Source organism: Chenopodium quinoa, unplaced genomic scaffold (genome assembly GCF_001683475.1).
Source record: "Chenopodium quinoa cultivar QQ74 unplaced genomic scaffold, ASM168347v1, whole genome shotgun sequence".
Taxonomy (NCBI): domain Eukaryota; kingdom Viridiplantae; phylum Streptophyta; class Magnoliopsida; order Caryophyllales; family Amaranthaceae; genus Chenopodium; species Chenopodium quinoa.
This window is the reverse complement of record NW_018742770.1, coordinates 2,855,178-2,873,037: the sequence shown is the minus strand read 5'-3', so window position 1 is coordinate 2,873,037 and position 17,860 is coordinate 2,855,178. Positions and strand designations below refer to the sequence as shown.

The window sequence follows — 17,860 nt, the reverse complement described above, 5'->3', positions numbered from 1 at the left end:
GTTCCTGACCCGATTTCAAACACTTTAAATGCAATTTAGACCACCTTATTATTGTTGATCAAAGCATTTTGTCTTGGGAGACCAAGTCGGTCGAGGCTAGCAAAAGAAAGGAGCATCATCCTCAAATTTAAAAATTTAAGAGTTAAATATAGTATATACTTGTTGTATGGTCAAAGGAGATAATTATTTTCCTAAATTATAGACTATAGTTTCCTAGTATATTTCCATATATATTATAGTCAAAGGAAATAATTAGCTTCATAAAAATGATAATTATCTATTTATAGTTAGTTGAACCCGAATATGACCTGACTTAGAAATGACCCGACCTGATTGTAACCTACAAATTATTGACTTGAATCCGAGAAAGACCCGACTTGAAAATGACCCAACCTGATTATAACTCGCAATTTATTGACTTGAACCCGATAATGACCCGACTTGAAAATGACCCGACCTGATTATAATCCGCAAATTATTGACTTGAACCGAACCCGACTCAAACCCGAGAATGACCCGACCTGATTCTAACCCGCCAATTATTGACTTGAACCGAACCCAGCTCGAACCCGAGAATTACCCTAACCCGTTTTAACCTGTGAAAACCCAAATTAAACCCGACCTATTGTTCACCCGACCCGAATGTAACCCGACATGTTATTAACCCGACCTAAACCTGACCCAAATCCGATAAAAAGTATGACCCAACATGACCTGACTCAAGCATGGCCCAACCCAAACCCGACCCCCATATGTTATGGAATTAATCTAAATTGACCCAATCCGAGTTGACCCGACCCAAACCCGACCCGTTTACCCGAATTGACAACTCTAGCTCCAATGGTTAATCGTAGCATATTGTAGCTTTGAAGAAACATAAATAATTAAAATAGTTTTTATCATACACATGTCATATGTTTAATGGGTGATATTATCTTTGAAAAATCAAGCAACGTAGCTTGTTTGAGCAACGTTTCTTAATCTAGCTACATCAATTTCCACTCCAATGGTAAACTACATGCTTGTAATTTTAATTAATTTGCAAGAAGTCCCTATTTGTATACCATTGGAGATGCTCGTAATTTGGTAACTGATTCAATGGGATACAAATACAAGTATACAACATTACAAGTTTGCAACACACTATTGTGTTTAATTTGGTTTTGAGTCAATTTTAGAGTTTAGAATTTAGAGTTTCACTTTGCATATTAGGTCATATTTAGTTAACCTCATTTCAAGATTTTATTACTTGTTTATTTCAAATCAAATTAAAATAAATAAATAAATTTTAAACATATTTTATTATTTATGTGAGATTTTTTATTGTTACATACTTATATATCTAAATTTGTAATAACATAAAAATAAAATAATAATAATAATAATAATAATAATAATAATAATAATAATAACTTCCCACCATCCCCTTTTGATATGCTTATTTCTCAAACAACACAGTAATTAAGGTAAATAGATGGAGTGGGGGATTATTTTATAAGTAGTACGTAGAAAAGATAAAAAAAAAAAAGTATTACCTTCTTCCCCTTTTGTCTTTCCTTTGTGTTTTTTACGCTTTCATTTTTAGATGTTCTTTTTTATTCTTTACATTTATTTTTAATCATAAGTTTTGGACAAAGTTACCTTGCTTTACAATTTAAATACTCAAATATCCTTACTTTTCAACCAGTAATGAATTAACGCTGAAAAGCTAATTTAAGAATAATTTATTTAATTTAAAAAAAAAATCAATAAGTTGCAACAAGCTAGCAGATGTACAGAGTGCATATTGTCTTCAATCACATTAAAAACATTAAAGTTTCCTCCAAAATGAGGACATTGGAGTTAATTATTCCACATACTGAGGTTATTGATAAGAGATGGAAAGTCAATTGTCCCTGTGACACTTCCTTTCAAAAAAAAAAGGAATTGGGAAATCAAGGGGCAATGCTTCTGATTCACAGAAAGAACAAATAATGAATTCGCAAAAGGAGATCCTAGGAAAGCTTAGTAGCTGCTTGAATGCATCCCTTTCACGTTTCATGCTTGCGCGATGCATGTGTATTTTCAACTCCTTTAACACCATTGCATTCTTTAAGATGTACATTACCAGTTTTGTGTCAATTTCCAATCAAGAGAATCTTCGAATCTCAATATATGAAATAGATGAAATACATGGAGGTATGATTTCAGATGGAAATGGGAGATTGTTAACCGTTAATGACCGCTTCTGCCAATCAATACACAAAATCATATAAGGTACTGTCAATAAAATGAAAGACATGCATTCAGCATTCATATACATAGATTCTGTAGATGGAAAACAATACATAGCAAAATAGCGTGCTTACCACATCCACAGTTAAATGTGTTAGCTTAGGAGCACATTTTAGCATCTGGAACATACTATGTTCAAATTCAATCTCCAGATGAGTCAAGTTCGGAAACATGGGGAGCTCATTCTTACTAACATGACCAAACAACTGCAAAATGAAAGATGATCATTGTAAAACATAGTGTAAATTATAGAAAGTAACAAGAAATAGCGCCATCATTCAGATGATTAAGGGTTAAGAGACATACTTCAACAGAAGACTGTGATAGCCACAGAGTCTGCACATTACAGATTCTTCTGATAAGTTGAAGTTTCCAAGGTTCGTATTCATAATCACCTAAGCAAATCCTGGCTTCTTGCTTTCTTGTATTGAGTTCATTGACCTTTGTTGCATGAGTTTGAACTTAACATCTCAAAGTTCCTCAACATATGTAGCTAGCCCTTGCTGTTATCCTTAGTGACATATTTCTTTATTAGGAACTCCGTTAGTTCTTCAAGAACACATGAGTTCATCTTTTATAACCTGTTTGATGGGAACAAACCTGTCAGTCTCAAAATATGTTCATTTATTGCACATTAACCATGATAGTGTAGACTCTTTATGTTTTACTAGTCTAGGCGTTTATGGATAAATCGCCTTGGAACTTATATCATCAAACATCCCTAAGTGGAACATAGGGTGTCTTGTTCATCAAAGATCTATTGCTTCAGTGTTGATGATGTAGCAAGAGACATTGAAAACTATTCCAAAGAACCTGCAAAGACCATTAGCATATAACTTTGTTTTCTCCGTGTCTTTCATGATTCAAAGTTGGAAACTTGTTGTCAATCCTGTGTTCCTGCAACAAACATCAACAATTACTGGAACTAGGTTCCATTTTTAGATCTATACCTTCATAAATGATGAACGCTTAGCCACATACCCTGTGATAGAAAAGACTTTCAACAAACAGTTCATCATCTCTTCTGTTAAGAAAATTAACCAAGTATTCATTTGCTTTCATTACTTATAAACAAGACATATCTTTCAATTAGTCTCTACATATCACATGGTAAACATATTCATATCACTAAGATCCAATGGATTAGTGTTGCTTACCATATACCTGATGTTGAAAGAGAATGTAACATGTGTTTGATTCTCATGCTTCTCGATCTTAACCTGTTTGGAACTTACATATACATATACCTATTATCGAGTTCCTACTAGGTTTATCAAGCATGAAAAGGTTTACATGTTCACAGTTTGAAGCATAGAAGTATCTCATCTTCAATAAAACCTAGAAATGTCAGGTTGTTGTTAGGAATCACCTTGAGATCCACAAATGATGTGTTCCCTTTTTGATTCCCTTCATATGTGACATTTCCACTCTTTATTGATGATGTCTTATTGAAGCCATGAAACAACTAGAGTTACAAGCAATTGAAAACCAGAATGTGCATTAAAAACTCGACAAGAAAGATATTCACAATGGGATAGGAACTTGACTTACTAACTTCCTGTTCTGTAGAAATTTTACCTTTCGTGTTAGTATTATAAGTCAAAGTTCTTCCATTGTAGGTTTATAGAAAGAGATACCTTGATTTGGCTATCATCATCTCTTTTGGAACCTCGCTGTCGAGATAATGCGAGTTCCCTCCTATTATAAACCTTCGACTCTTCCATGTTCCTTTTGACATAAAGTTGGAACATGTCCTTCTGGTCCTTTAGACCATTGTATCTTGGGTAGAGGAACGTGTTGATTAAATCTCAAATTCTTCAAAACCTTGTCAAAGTCCCTCATATTATCATTCAAAAGATATAACATGAAAGTTCACAACCCAAGAGATTCCTTTGTGCCTTTAAAATGTCAGTAGGTTAGTCAAAAGAGGTAGATAAAACCTAAAGCATAAAAGTGTTAAAACATAAAGTTCCTGTAAGAATACTCCCTTTTAGATGTCGTTCCATCAACGAAATGATGAATTTCTAACACGAAGTCAAATATAATCATCTTAGCTCATCATCCTTCATAAGAGTCTGCTACAGGAATTAATGCTTTGTTCCAAGGAACTTTGAATAATAAGAACTTAACTGGAACTTGAACAAGAATCTTTACAGGAACGTATACGCTAACTCCTATAGCACCTTGATATAGAAGCTTTGTTATTCCTGTATCCCTAATTCGTTTTATCATTCCAAGTTTACCAAGTTCCAACCAATTTAAGCACTGAGCTCCTAATGGAACAAACTTTTGCGCACCAATTTGTCTCAATGGACAAACCTACAAAAACAATCATTAATAACTTGCACAAAGCTAGAAGAGAAGTTAGTTTGTCATGATATACATTATAAACATCCAAACAACTTCTCTTTTCATCCATTCACAAATAACCTTCATAAGATTAGGGAATTGAATTTCAATTGGAATTTGTGAAGGATTAATACATACCAAAAGAACATGACCAATATTTACAGAGAGATGTATAGGCAACTTACACACTTATTCATGTTGTCGATTCACCTACTACAAACCTCTTATAAAGGCTTTCTAGTGAGAGGAATTTGCACATAATTGCTTATATACAAACAACCAAAGTTCATCATTATTAATAAGTTGTCTCCACTCACTTAGCCTGCAAAATCAGTCATCTTTTGGCTTTGGTTACCCAATTTATATTGGGTACTTTCATGTTAGTAATAGACATCAATAATCCATAATTAAAACAACTACGGTTAAACCAACTATCTTTACTAACAATAAACACCATGTGTCTACATAATAAATATTCAGAAAAACACATACACATGATAAGGTCATTCTTTGGCAAATATTCAAAATATACGTTCATTACCTTGCCCAAAGAATTAAGTTTCCATACAGGGGTAATCTAGGTTCCAAGAGACCAAATATGCATAATTCTACATAATACGTTCCTTGAACTATTTCCAGTAAACCGATTCTTTAAAAATAAATCAATTTGTAAATTTGACAAATACTTTTCACTCTATAAATCAGATTTGAGGTTACACAAAATTGATTTGCAAACTTTCAAAACAAAATCCAAAATTTAACTAGAAATACTACAAGGAACTTGTACACATAATGTCATGCATATAATCAAGACTTCAAAGACGAGACACTTACCTCAAAGATGTTCATCTTTGAATCACATCTGCTTCACAAGCAGACTTTGGTCTTCACGTGGTATTCGGAACGTTCTAGGGTTGAGTTCCATTCACTGCATTCCTTGTAGATATCCATCCTAGCCTGGAACTTGCTCCTCGGGGTTACCCGGTTTATCAAGAGCACCTGCTCTGATACCAATTGTTATTTAGATGAAATACTACAAGAGGGGGGGTGAATTGTAGTATGGAGATTGCTAGTCACTTTTTGCGGAATTAAAAGAAACTTAACGCAATAGAGAAATAGTGCAAGAGAGATTTTACGAGGAAAACTTCCTAGGCCAAATAGGAAGTGAAAAACCTCTACCCAAAGGGATTTTGACTCAAAACATTCCACTAAAATAGGCCAACGACTCTGTTACAACCTATGAGGAACTTGAGCCTCTACCGAGTTCCTCAACGAACTCATATCCCCAACAACTATTCCCTCTAATAGTTGCAGCTTGAAATCTTCCCTCAAAGACCTCTCTTCTCACTCAAGACTTCACTCAAAACCTTACTCTTTCTCTTTCTCTCAAGCTTCACTCAAAGCCTTCTCTACATACAAAGAACTCACTCAAGTTCTCACCCTAATACAAGAGTTCACTCAAACCCTTATTAATTCCCCATTACAAGAGTTCACTCAAACCCTTAAACAACTCTCAAATACATATAAAAGATATAATGTATAAAACTAATATGTTGAACACTCAAGATTTGTCTGGAACTCACTAGACGTATTGTAACCAAAAACCTGATAGGAACTTTGACCAGGAGGACTGACTTAGCTTCGTGGTGAAGGATAAAACCATTAAGAACGACCACTACACTTCGTCAGCCCCCTCTTTGAATGAATGCATATGAGCATATTTATAGTACACTCAAATTATTCATTTCATCTTGAAAAAGATAGATTTTCTGAAAAGATAAGTTTAAAAGATATTTTCTAAAAATCAGTTTTCTGAAAATATATCTTTTTGTTAAGAATAAAAACTGTCAATAATAATAAGATAAACTTAGCATAAAATCAGATTTTATTCAAAACTTATCTTTTTGTTTAAAATACTTTTTAAACAATCTTATCTTTTTCCAAAAGGGATTTATTAGAAGATAAATATCTTTATTCAGTAAAACCAAATCCCTAAAAGATATGCACGTATAAGGTAAATATATATATCATTAAAACCGACTTTTAACGACGTTCATACTTAAGTTCCTATTAGGTTCCTGAACTCTGACAGTCTCTGAGTTCCTGACAAGTCAGTTACTCTAATTTCATTGACTGTTTGGAATTCACCTTGGTTCTATATAGACTTGTTCCAGACCGACTTTTATGTCCAACATACTTACATGAATCCTAGAGCAATATACTTCTATTTCTCTGTCTTCATGTTGCTTCTCTGAAACTCTTGTTCTGGAATCCTGTAGTCTTGATATATTCTGGATCTTAGGGTTTTCCCCAGCATTACACCGAAACCAGGTCGTTACAACCCGTTTTGAAGTTCCTGTTAAGAAACTTCTGGAAGTTCCATTTCTGGAACTCTTCTTCTAAATTTACTTGTATCCTCATGGATCCTCTAAAGTTCCTCTGTTTCAATTCCTACTTCAGCCCTCAACGCTTACTGAACCTGCAAACATCACAACACTAGAAAATCCTTATTAAATGGAAGTTTGCTCAATTCTTAACATCATCATCAAAACCTCATAAGGATCAACAAGTTGTCCCTTTTTGATGATGACGAACTGAGCAAACTTCTGAGAATAACAAAGTAAAACAGAAGGTTAGTTTTTTATTTATAAAAACAATAAAGAAAACTAAACTAAATTAAAAGACTCCTACACATACATAACCTATATATGTATAGGATACTTACCTTATGAAGCTAACATATGTAAACACATGTTTACATAGTTACCTTCATGGTCCCTTAGCCATCATCATGCTTATCAACCATAACACTTATCGTTGTTCTTGTTCCTCTATTGCTTATCCTATATTGCTCAAGTTCCTTACATATATACCTGTCATTACTCAGGTTCCTTGTATCCTGTTCCAAGCATAATTTGCTTTTTCTATGCACAACTTAACATACACGTTAGATAGATAATCATCATTAGTTTATAATCATCAAAACCTAATTGCTCAACAATTTCCCCCTTTTTGATGATGACAAACTATTGATGCTCATCACATATTAAAGGATAATCGTTGTACATTTATTCCCCCTTAGTTTTTCAAGGAAATAACATTTAAACAAGTTAAGAACATACACAAGAACTTAATAGTTAGGAACTTAGCAATACACATCATTTATCAATATATAAATACTTTCAACAATCATGATGTAATAACTTTAGACTTAATTACTGCATACCATAAGCATCATACATATTCTTCCCCCTTTTGTCATTATCAAAAAGGGTATTGTTCCACACGTTTGTTTTTCGTAAATTATATGCACTTAAAGTCATATGTCACACCTACCACCATATAATAAGTAAGTATATACTAGTTAAACACTTGTTGTTCCTAAAAGCCTCAAGGTACTCACTTTTCAAACACGGATACCATTTCCACACTAACTTCCAACTCACAATCCAAAGGCCCAACTTCAAAACCCTTAATTGAACTTGACAAATAAGAAGTTAAAATTCAAGTAAAGATCAGAGCTAAAAAGTTAGAAATGGATTGCATGAATAGACCAATTAAAGCGCAAGCTTAAAGGATATATAAAGAAGCATATGGAACAAAATAAGTAGAGGGAACGTGAAGTGGAATTTGTGCTCTTCGTTTAAACCTTTTGAGATGAGAACCACCACATTGTACTTTATCTCAAACTCTTGAATCTCCTATTGAACACAACACATATTCATCTTGCCAATTGATAACCAAGTTCCCTTACCTTAACCACCAACTTCTTTGAGGAACATTCTCCATACTGGAACTTAAATAGATTTCAGTTTCATCATAATCAAGTTCCTTCGTCGTTTATTATTGTTCCTTCACTAGCTCACCAAGTATACGAGTACACGACATCAACATAGTCAACATTCTTCATATATAGATACCCAGGAAATTAAATATTTGACCACCCTTTTTCCTTTTCTTTCTCTTTTTTTTTTTTTTTTTTTTTTCAAAGGGTGTCATTACACAAATTTTGCATGATTTCCTAGTATAACACATTTTAAATTAATGAAGAGAATATTTACTCATACACTTGAGTTCCACAACCAGATCTGAACCATTTTGAATTCTTGGTTCCTACCTTATTCCCCCTGAGTCCCTTACCATTCTTCTTCCTTTTCAAGTACTTACTTCTTTCTTTTTCTTCAACTTCCCCCTCAACATGTAATCACCCTTTTTCACGTTTCATTGAACCATAAAAAGATGGTGAACAAACTTAGAGCACATGGGAATTAAGAATAAAAAGTAAAAGTGTGTGAACGGAAAGAGGAAATTGAATTGGGTTAATAAGAATCTTCGATTTTCTAAATATGGGACAATTAAAGTATATGCAACACGGACACACAACTTAGAGTTGTAGAATAATGTTGCGATCGAAGATATATGGCGTAGATGCTTGAAAGTTGGCTAAAAGATAGGTTAGTTCCCTCTGAAATTTAAACAAGTGAGTTACAAACGGTCTGGGAACTTACCTGTCTTGTTCCATCAAAGTTTCTTCCATTGTTCCTTTGACAACTTAGGAACTTCGTGTTTGACAGCACCCATAGTTCTATTATGAGACCTCTAATACTCTTAGGCAAGTGAGTATGTCTTTTACAACACAAGAACTAAGTGTGACACATAAAAAATAAGCGCATATTCTTTACTTTAAGTATAACATAGGAACCCCAGCTTGACATAACTTATGGGAAAAAATACTTTATACTCGTGTTATGTTTCATCAAGTCTTGTTCCATTAAGCAATAAACAAGAATATGACAAATCAAGACAAGACCATGAGAGAATCAATTCACAAATTCACATATTGCATTCATACCAAAAAAATATCAATTCAATTCATCTAATGCCGACATGTGAAAAGGAACTTATATCTTATGTAGTCTCTTACCAGTAAAAATATAACTTTAAAGCATTGGTTGAGTATGATGGCTTACCTTGGAGTTCTTGAAGTGGTTGTTATGTTCCTTGATGATCTCGAATCTAATATGAACTTCCACTTCTAACTCAAGTTCCATTGTCAGTGGTTAATCTTACAAATATATTTTCTTATCATAAATTAGCAAAAACCAATTCACAATGGCTCGTTAGTAGTACCAGAGATATATCAATGTAAACAAGTACTAATAATAACTCAGTTAATCTTGAAAACAAAAATTGATACTTTTAAAACTCAATTTTCAAGAAGGAACTTGGATAGGATTCTATCCTAGAGTATGTTCCACATAGACGTCTACAAAAATTCATATCAAGACATACATGACATCCATGTGGTACAACTCTAATCCCATATAAACAGCAAGAACAAATATTATTCAATTTGCTTCAAGTCTAGCTACACACGCAACAAGTTCCTTAAAGACAATACATACCTTTGTATTGGTTTTTTCTTTTAAGAACCAACCTGGCCTTGTTCCATTCACGTGCCTTACTCAACAAGCTTTTGCCAGAACACCTTTTTTAATCTCCGACCCTTTTTAGGTGTTCTAGAATAGGTTCAGGATGTGACATGCATCTTCTTCTTTTTAAGCTTATTAAGTTCCTGCTGCACATCTAACCTGATAACAACCAATTACATGTTTACATCAACCTTAAAAACAGACTTATCTTTTATACAACTATGAGTTATAAAGTCCATCCTTTTCGATTGATATCTCGGGCTCTTCTCAGATCCTTGGTTGTTGAGGTTTTCCCTTTGGTTATATATATGCATGAAAAACACTTTAGTTCCATAGTTTGTTGAGATATTGCTGGTCGGAACAAATATTATCTTAGCTCTGGAACTTTGTTGGAACTTGCTTTCTTGTATTGAGTTCATTGACCTTTGTTGCATGAGTTTGAACTTAACATCTCAAAGTTCCTCAACATATGTAGCTAGCCCTTGCTGTTATCCTTAGTGACATATTTCTTTATTAGGAACTCCGTTAGTTCTTCAAGAACACATGAGTTCATCTTTTATAACCTGTTTGATGGGAACAAACCTGTCAGTCTCAAAATATGTTCATTTATTGCACATTAACCATGATAGTGTAGACTCTTTATGTTTTACTAGTCTAGGCGTTTATGGATAAATCGCCTTGGAACTTATATCATCAAACATCCCTAAGTGGAACATAGGGTGTCTTGTTCATCAAAGATCTATTGCTTCAGTGTTGATGATGTAGCAAGAGACATTGAAAACTATTCCAAAGAACCTGCAAAGACCATTAGCATATAACTTTGTTTTCTCCGTGTCTTTCATGATTCAAAGTTGGAAACTTGTTGTCAATCCTGTGTTCCTGCAACAAACATCAACAATTACTGGAACTAGGTTCCATTTTTAGATCTATACCTTCATAAATGATGAACGCTTAGCCACATACCCTGTGATAGAAAAGACTTTCAACAAACAGTTCATCATCTCTTCTGTTAAGAAAATTAACCAAGTATTCATTTGCTTTCATTACTTATAAACAAGACATATCTTTCAATTAGTCTCTACATATCACATGGTAAACATATTCATATCACTAAGATCCAATGGATTAGTGTTGCTTACCATATACCTGATGTTGAAAGAGAATGTAACATGTGTTTGATTCTCATGCTTCTCGATCTTAACCTGTTTGGAACTTACATATACATATACCTATTATCGAGTTCCTACTAGGTTTATCAAGCATGAAAAGGTTTACATGTTCACAGTTTGAAGCATAGAAGTATCTCATCTTCAATAAAACCTAGAAATGTCAGGTTGTTGTTAGGAATCACCTTGAGATCCACAAATGATGTGTTCCCTTTTTGATTCCCTTCATATGTGACATTTCCACTCTTTATTGATGATGTCTTATTGAAGCCATGAAACAACTAGAGTTACAAGCAATTGAAAACCAGAATGTGCATTAAAAACTCGACAAGAAAGATATTCACAATGGGATAGGAACTTGACTTACTAACTTCCTGTTCTGTAGAAATTTTACCTTTCGTGTTAGTATTATAAGTCAAAGTTCTTCCATTGTAGGTTTATAGAAAGAGATACCTTGATTTGGCTATCATCATCTCTTTTGGAACCTCGCTGTCGAGATAATGCGAGTTCCCTCCTATTATAAACCTTCGACTCTTCCATGTTCCTTTTGACATAAAGTTGGAACATGTCCTTCTGGTCCTTTAGACCATTGTATCTTGGGTAGAGGAACGTGTTGATTAAATCTCAAATTCTTCAACACCTTGTCAAAGTCCCTCATATTATCATTCAAAAGATATAACATGAAAGTTCACAACCCAAGAGATTCCTTTGTGCCTTTAAAATGTCAGTAGGTTAGTCAAAAGAGGTAGATAAAACCTAAAGCATAAAAGTGTTAAAACATAAAGTTCCTGTAAGAATACTCCCTTTTAGATGTCGTTCCATCAACGAAATGATGAATTTCTAACACGAAGTCAAATATAATCATCTTAGCTCATCATCCTTCATAAGAGTCTGCTACAGGAATTAATGCTTTGTTCCAAGGAACTTTGAATAATAAGAACTTAACTGGAACTTGAACAAGAATCTTTACAGGAACGTATACGCTAACTCCTATAGCACCTTGATATAGAAGCTTTGTTATTCCTGTATCCCTAATTCGTTTTATCATTCCAAGTTTACCAAGTTCCAACCAATTTAAGCACTGAGCTCCTAATGGAACAAACTTTTGCGCACCAATTTGTCTCAATGGACAAACCTACAAAAACAATCATTAATAACTTGCACAAAGCTAGAAGAGAAGTTAGTTTGTCATGATATACATTATAAACATCCAAACAACTTCTCTTTTCATCCATTCACAAATAACCTTCATAAGATTAGGGAATTGAATTTCAATTGGAATTTGTGAAGGATTAATACATACCAAAAGAACATGACCAATATTTACAGAGAGATGTATAGGCAACTTACACACTTATTCATGTTGTCGATTCACCTACTACAAACCTCTTATAAAGGCTTTCTAGTGAGAGGAATTTGCACATAATTGCTTATATACAAACAACCAAAGTTCATCATTATTAATAAGTTGTCTCCACTCACTTAGCCTGCAAAATCAGTCATCTTTTGGCTTTGGTTACCCAATTTATATTGGGTACTTTCATGTTAGTAATAGACATCAATAATCCATAATTAAAACAACTACGGTTAAACCAACTATCTTTACTAACAATAAACACCATGTGTCTACATAATAAATATTCAGAAAAACACATACACATGATAAGGTCATTCTTTGGCAAATATTCAAAATATACGTTCATTACCTTGCCCAAAGAATTAAGTTTCCATACAGGGGTAATCTAGGTTCCAAGAGACCAAATATGCATAATTCTACATAATACGTTCCTTGAACTATTTCCAGTAAACCGATTCTTTAAAAATAAATCAATTTGTAAATTTGACAAATACTTTTCACTCTATAAATCAGATTTGAGGTTACACAAAATTGATTTGCAAACTTTCAAAACAAAATCCAAAATTTAACTAGAAATACTACAAGGAACTTGTACACATAATGTCATGCATATAATCAAGACTTCAAAGACGAGACACTTACCTCAAAGATGTTCATCTTTGAATCACATCTGCTTCACAAGCAGACTTTGGTCTTCACGTGGTATTCGGAACGTTCTAGGGTTGAGTTCCATTCACTGCATTCCTTGTAGATATCCATCCTAGCCTGGAACTTGCTCCTCGGGGTTACCCGGTTTATCAAGAGCACCTGCTCTGATACCAATTGTTATTTAGATGAAATACTACAAGAGGGGGGGTGAATTGTAGTATGGAGATTGCTAGTCACTTTTTGCGGAATTAAAAGAAACTTAACGCAATAGAGAAATAGTGCAAGAGAGATTTTACGAGGAAAACTTCCTAGGCCAAATAGGAAGTGAAAAACCTCGACCCAAAGGGATTTTGACTCAAAACATTCCACTAAAATAGGCCAACGACTCTGTTACAACCTATGAGGAACTTGAGCCTCTACCGAGTTCCTCAACGAACTCATATCCCCAACAACTATTCCCTCTAATAGTTGCAGCTTGAAATCTTCCCTCAAAGACCTCTCTTCTCACTCAAGACTTCACTCAAAACCTTACTCTTTCTCTTTCTCTCAAGCTTCACTCAAAGCCTTCTCTACATACAAAGAACTCACTCAAGTTCTCACCCTAATACAAGAGTTCACTCAAACCCTTATTAATTCCCCATTACAAGAGTTCACTCAAACCCTTAAACAACTCTCAAATACATATAAAAGATATAATGTATAAAACTAATATGTTGAACACTCAAGATCTGTCTGGAACTCACTAGACGTATTGTAACCAAAAACCTGATAGGAACTTTGACCAGGAGGACTGACTTAGCTTCGTGGTGAAGGATAAAACCATTAAGAACGACCACTACACTTCGTCAGCCCCCTCTTTGAATGAATGCATATGAGCATATTTATAGTACACTCAAATTATTCATTTCATCTTGAAAAAGATAGATTTTCTGAAAAGATAAGTTTAAAAGATATTTTCTAAAAATCAGTTTTCTGAAAATATATCTTTTTGTTAAGAATAAAAACTGTCAATAATAATAAGATAAACTTAGCATAAAATCAGATTTTATTCAAAACTTATCTTTTTGTTTAAAATACTTTTTAAACAATCTTATCTTTTTCCAAAAGGGATTTATTAGAAGATAAATATCTTTATTCAGTAAAACCAAATCCCTAAAAGATATGCACGTATAAGGTAAATATATATATCATTAAAACCGACTTTTAACGACGTTCATACTTAAGTTCCTATTAGGTTCCTGAACTCTGACAGTCTCTGAGTTCCTGACAAGTCAGTTACTCTAATTTCATTGACTGTTTGGAATTCACCTTGGTTCTATATAGACTTGTTCCAGACCGACTTTTATGTCCAACATACTTACATGAATCCTAGAGCAATATACTTCTATTTCTCTGTCTTCATGTTGCTTCTCTGAAACTCTTGTTCTGGAATCCTGTAGTCTTGATATATTCTGGATCTTAGGGTTTTCCCCAGCATTACACCGAAACCAGGTCGTTACAACCCGTTTTGAAGTTCCTGTTAAGAAACTTCTGGAAGTTCCATTTCTGGAACTCTTCTTCTAAATTTACTTGTATCCTCATGGATCCTCTAAAGTTCCTCTGTTTCAATTCCTACTTCAGCCCTCAACGCTTACTGAACCTGCAAACATCACAACACTAGAAAATCCTTATTAAATGGAAGTTTGCTCAATTCTTAACATCATCATCAAAACCTCATAAGGATCAACAAGTTGTCCCTTTTTGATGATGACGAACTGAGCAAACTTCTGAGAATAACAAAGTAAAACAGAAGGTTAGTTTTTTATTTATAAAAACAATAAAGAAAACTAAACTAAATTAAAAGACTCCTACACATACATAACCTATATATGTATAGGATACTTACCTTATGAAGCTAACATATGTAAACACATGTTTACATAGTTACCTTCATGGTCCCTTAGCCATCATCATGCTTATCAACCATAACACTTATCGTTGTTCTTGTTCCTCTATTGCTTATCCTATATTGCTCAAGTTCCTTACATATATACCTGTCATTACTCAGGTTCCTTGTATCCTGTTCCAAGCATAATTTGCTTTTTCTATGCACAACTTAACATACACGTTAGATAGATAATCATCATTAGTTTATAATCATCAAAACCTAATTGCTCAACAATGCAAGCTCAACCAAACATTATTGATTTCGAAAGTACCCCTTAGCTTCAATACCTTAAGTGTCTGACGAGCAAATAAGTCCACTGGCAGGCGCATAAGTTTATTTGGTAAACCCCAATCATCTTTAATCAGATAAAGCTCCCAAATTTCACGTCTCAGTACAGAATTGATCAATGTGTTGACATGGACGGTTCCAAAATCTTTAAATATCTCAAAGTGAAAACGTTGCAGACATGGTACGTCGTTGTTAAGCAGAACACTATCTATGAAACTCATGAACTTATATCTCTCACAGTCGTTATCAAACACGGTCCTAGGAAGCTTGGTAATGTCTAGCACAGGAACTTTAGTCCAAATAGAGACCCATCTTCTAGACAATACACTAGTTGCAACAGCAAGTTTTGTAGGCACAAAAGTTAAGATATTGCAAAGCAGTGCATCTGGTAGCTTACTAATGTGATCCATCTCGTAGTCACTTGTGTTTCTTTGAGCACGAAATTGAAACCGTACAAGCACCTGATCAAACCAAATGAACCCAAAGATTGAAAGTAGATACATTTTTGTTCACAAAATTTTTACATAAATATAAACGAATATAATAGAATCTCTAATACTACCTCTGTTAATTTTTATGTACAACTTTGGGGTATTATTTGTGAGATATAAAATATTCCAAAGTTGTACATGAAAATTAATGGAGGTAGTATTAATTGTAATGCAAGAGTAATATACCATGTAAAAATAATTAGCTCAAGAAATCACTCTATACTCTACACATATAACTTCCTCAAGAGAACAATCTTAGCATAATCAATCAAAACATACAGGTAACATTCCTAGGAGCAAAAATATGAGTTATATGACCAAATCAACCAAACTTATCGAGATTAAATGGGGTTTCCTCTTTCTGAGAAAATACAAGTTGATCTTCGTGATGAAAAAAAAATGTTTACTAGTAGCATTTCTCTGAATGTAAATAATTACTAAGTAAACAACTATTATTAAACACGAGTTTCACAAATGTTGATTTATTTACAAAAATATCACGTTGACTGGAATATTGTGTTGATTTATTTACGTAATTATTACTGGGTAAATGATCGAATTGTCTTGAAGATTAACTGGGGCTCCTGGTGAAATAACACTTAAAGTTTTCCTGAAAGTTCAATTTTTTCAAATTGAATTCTAATTATCTGAATAAAATGATTTCAATTTCTGAATACATTGAGCCAACAAAATTTCAGTAAAATTTTGGTACTATTCAATCATGATGAATTTCAACATATTGATACAAAGATGAGACTACATACCTTGAATTTGGAGGCAGAATTCCACGAAATGACGATCTCCAGGAACTAAAATGAGAATTTGAAAAATAAAATTAGAACCCACTAAAAGTCAACCTTTGTAATTAAGTAATTCAAATAAGTTCGAGTTTCCAATCATGATTTGGAGTACTTCTTAAATTTAAATACGGTGAAAAACCACAAATCATCGCTATATTATGAGACGGAGGGAGTATTATTTGTCTAGACTTGACCTTTTCAATATAACCCTTGGTTTGTACTTTGTATGATTAGAACTTTAGAAGATTTGATGACTCAATTTCAATTTTTTTTATTTTTTTTAAATACTACATACTCGTATAAGGCCCTGTTCACTTTCAATTTAAAAAAATAATATTAAGTAAAAATAATTTCAATTCAATGAAAATAAGTTCAGTTCAATAAAATTAATTTCAGTTCAGTAAAAATAATTCCACTTTAGTAAAAATGTCCAATTCAGTAAAATTCAGTTTTCTAAAAGAAGAATTTTAATAGAAAATCAGTAAAAATAATTTCAATTCAGCAAAAATAATTTCAATTTAATAAAATTAATTTAAATTCAATAAAAATAATTTCAATTCAGCTAAAATAAGGTGAAGTTAACATGGTCTTCTATATCTATACTATAGAGTATATATTAAAAGTGATCTCAAAATTAATTAATAGGAAGTTAAACAAAAAAGTATTGTAATACATGTCTTATTAATATGTAAGAAATTTTAATGTCATCCACTATTTTTTATACATATGATAATTCAGGACATCATCCGGGTTCAAAAACTATCAATATATTACAAAGGCATTTCTAATATATCAAGGTTGAATGTCTCCTTGAAAAAACTTTAATACCCCTCTTGGTTAATACTAAAAAGATCAATGCCTTTAATTGATTCATCAATTATAATTTTCAATCCATTGATCTCATAACATTATGTCATAATTTACTCCAAAATCTTCAATCAATTCAAGTAATTTCATCAAACCCACAATTAATGCATTAACAAATCAATCAACATAAAATCAAATCACGATTTCTCTAATATAGTAAAATTATTCCCCCATTAATCAATTTTTTTATATATAAAACAATAATTACCTAATATATTAAAATTATAATAGTTTCATATATTAAAAAAAAATTATTTTTGT

General features: G+C 33.0%; 1 long non-coding RNA gene across 1 annotated transcript; it reads right to left on the bottom strand.

The window, feature by feature from the left end:
• Positions 1-1,771: 1,771 nt before the first annotated feature.
• LOC110724709 lies at positions 1,772-2,682 on the bottom strand. The gene is made up of 3 exons (XR_002512043.1): positions 2,581-2,682; positions 2,349-2,480; positions 1,772-2,227 (listed from the first exon to the last, which is right to left on the bottom strand). It is a non-coding gene; the product is annotated as an uncharacterized LOC110724709 (long non-coding RNA).
• Between the last annotated feature and the right edge of the window lie 15,178 nt (positions 2,683-17,860).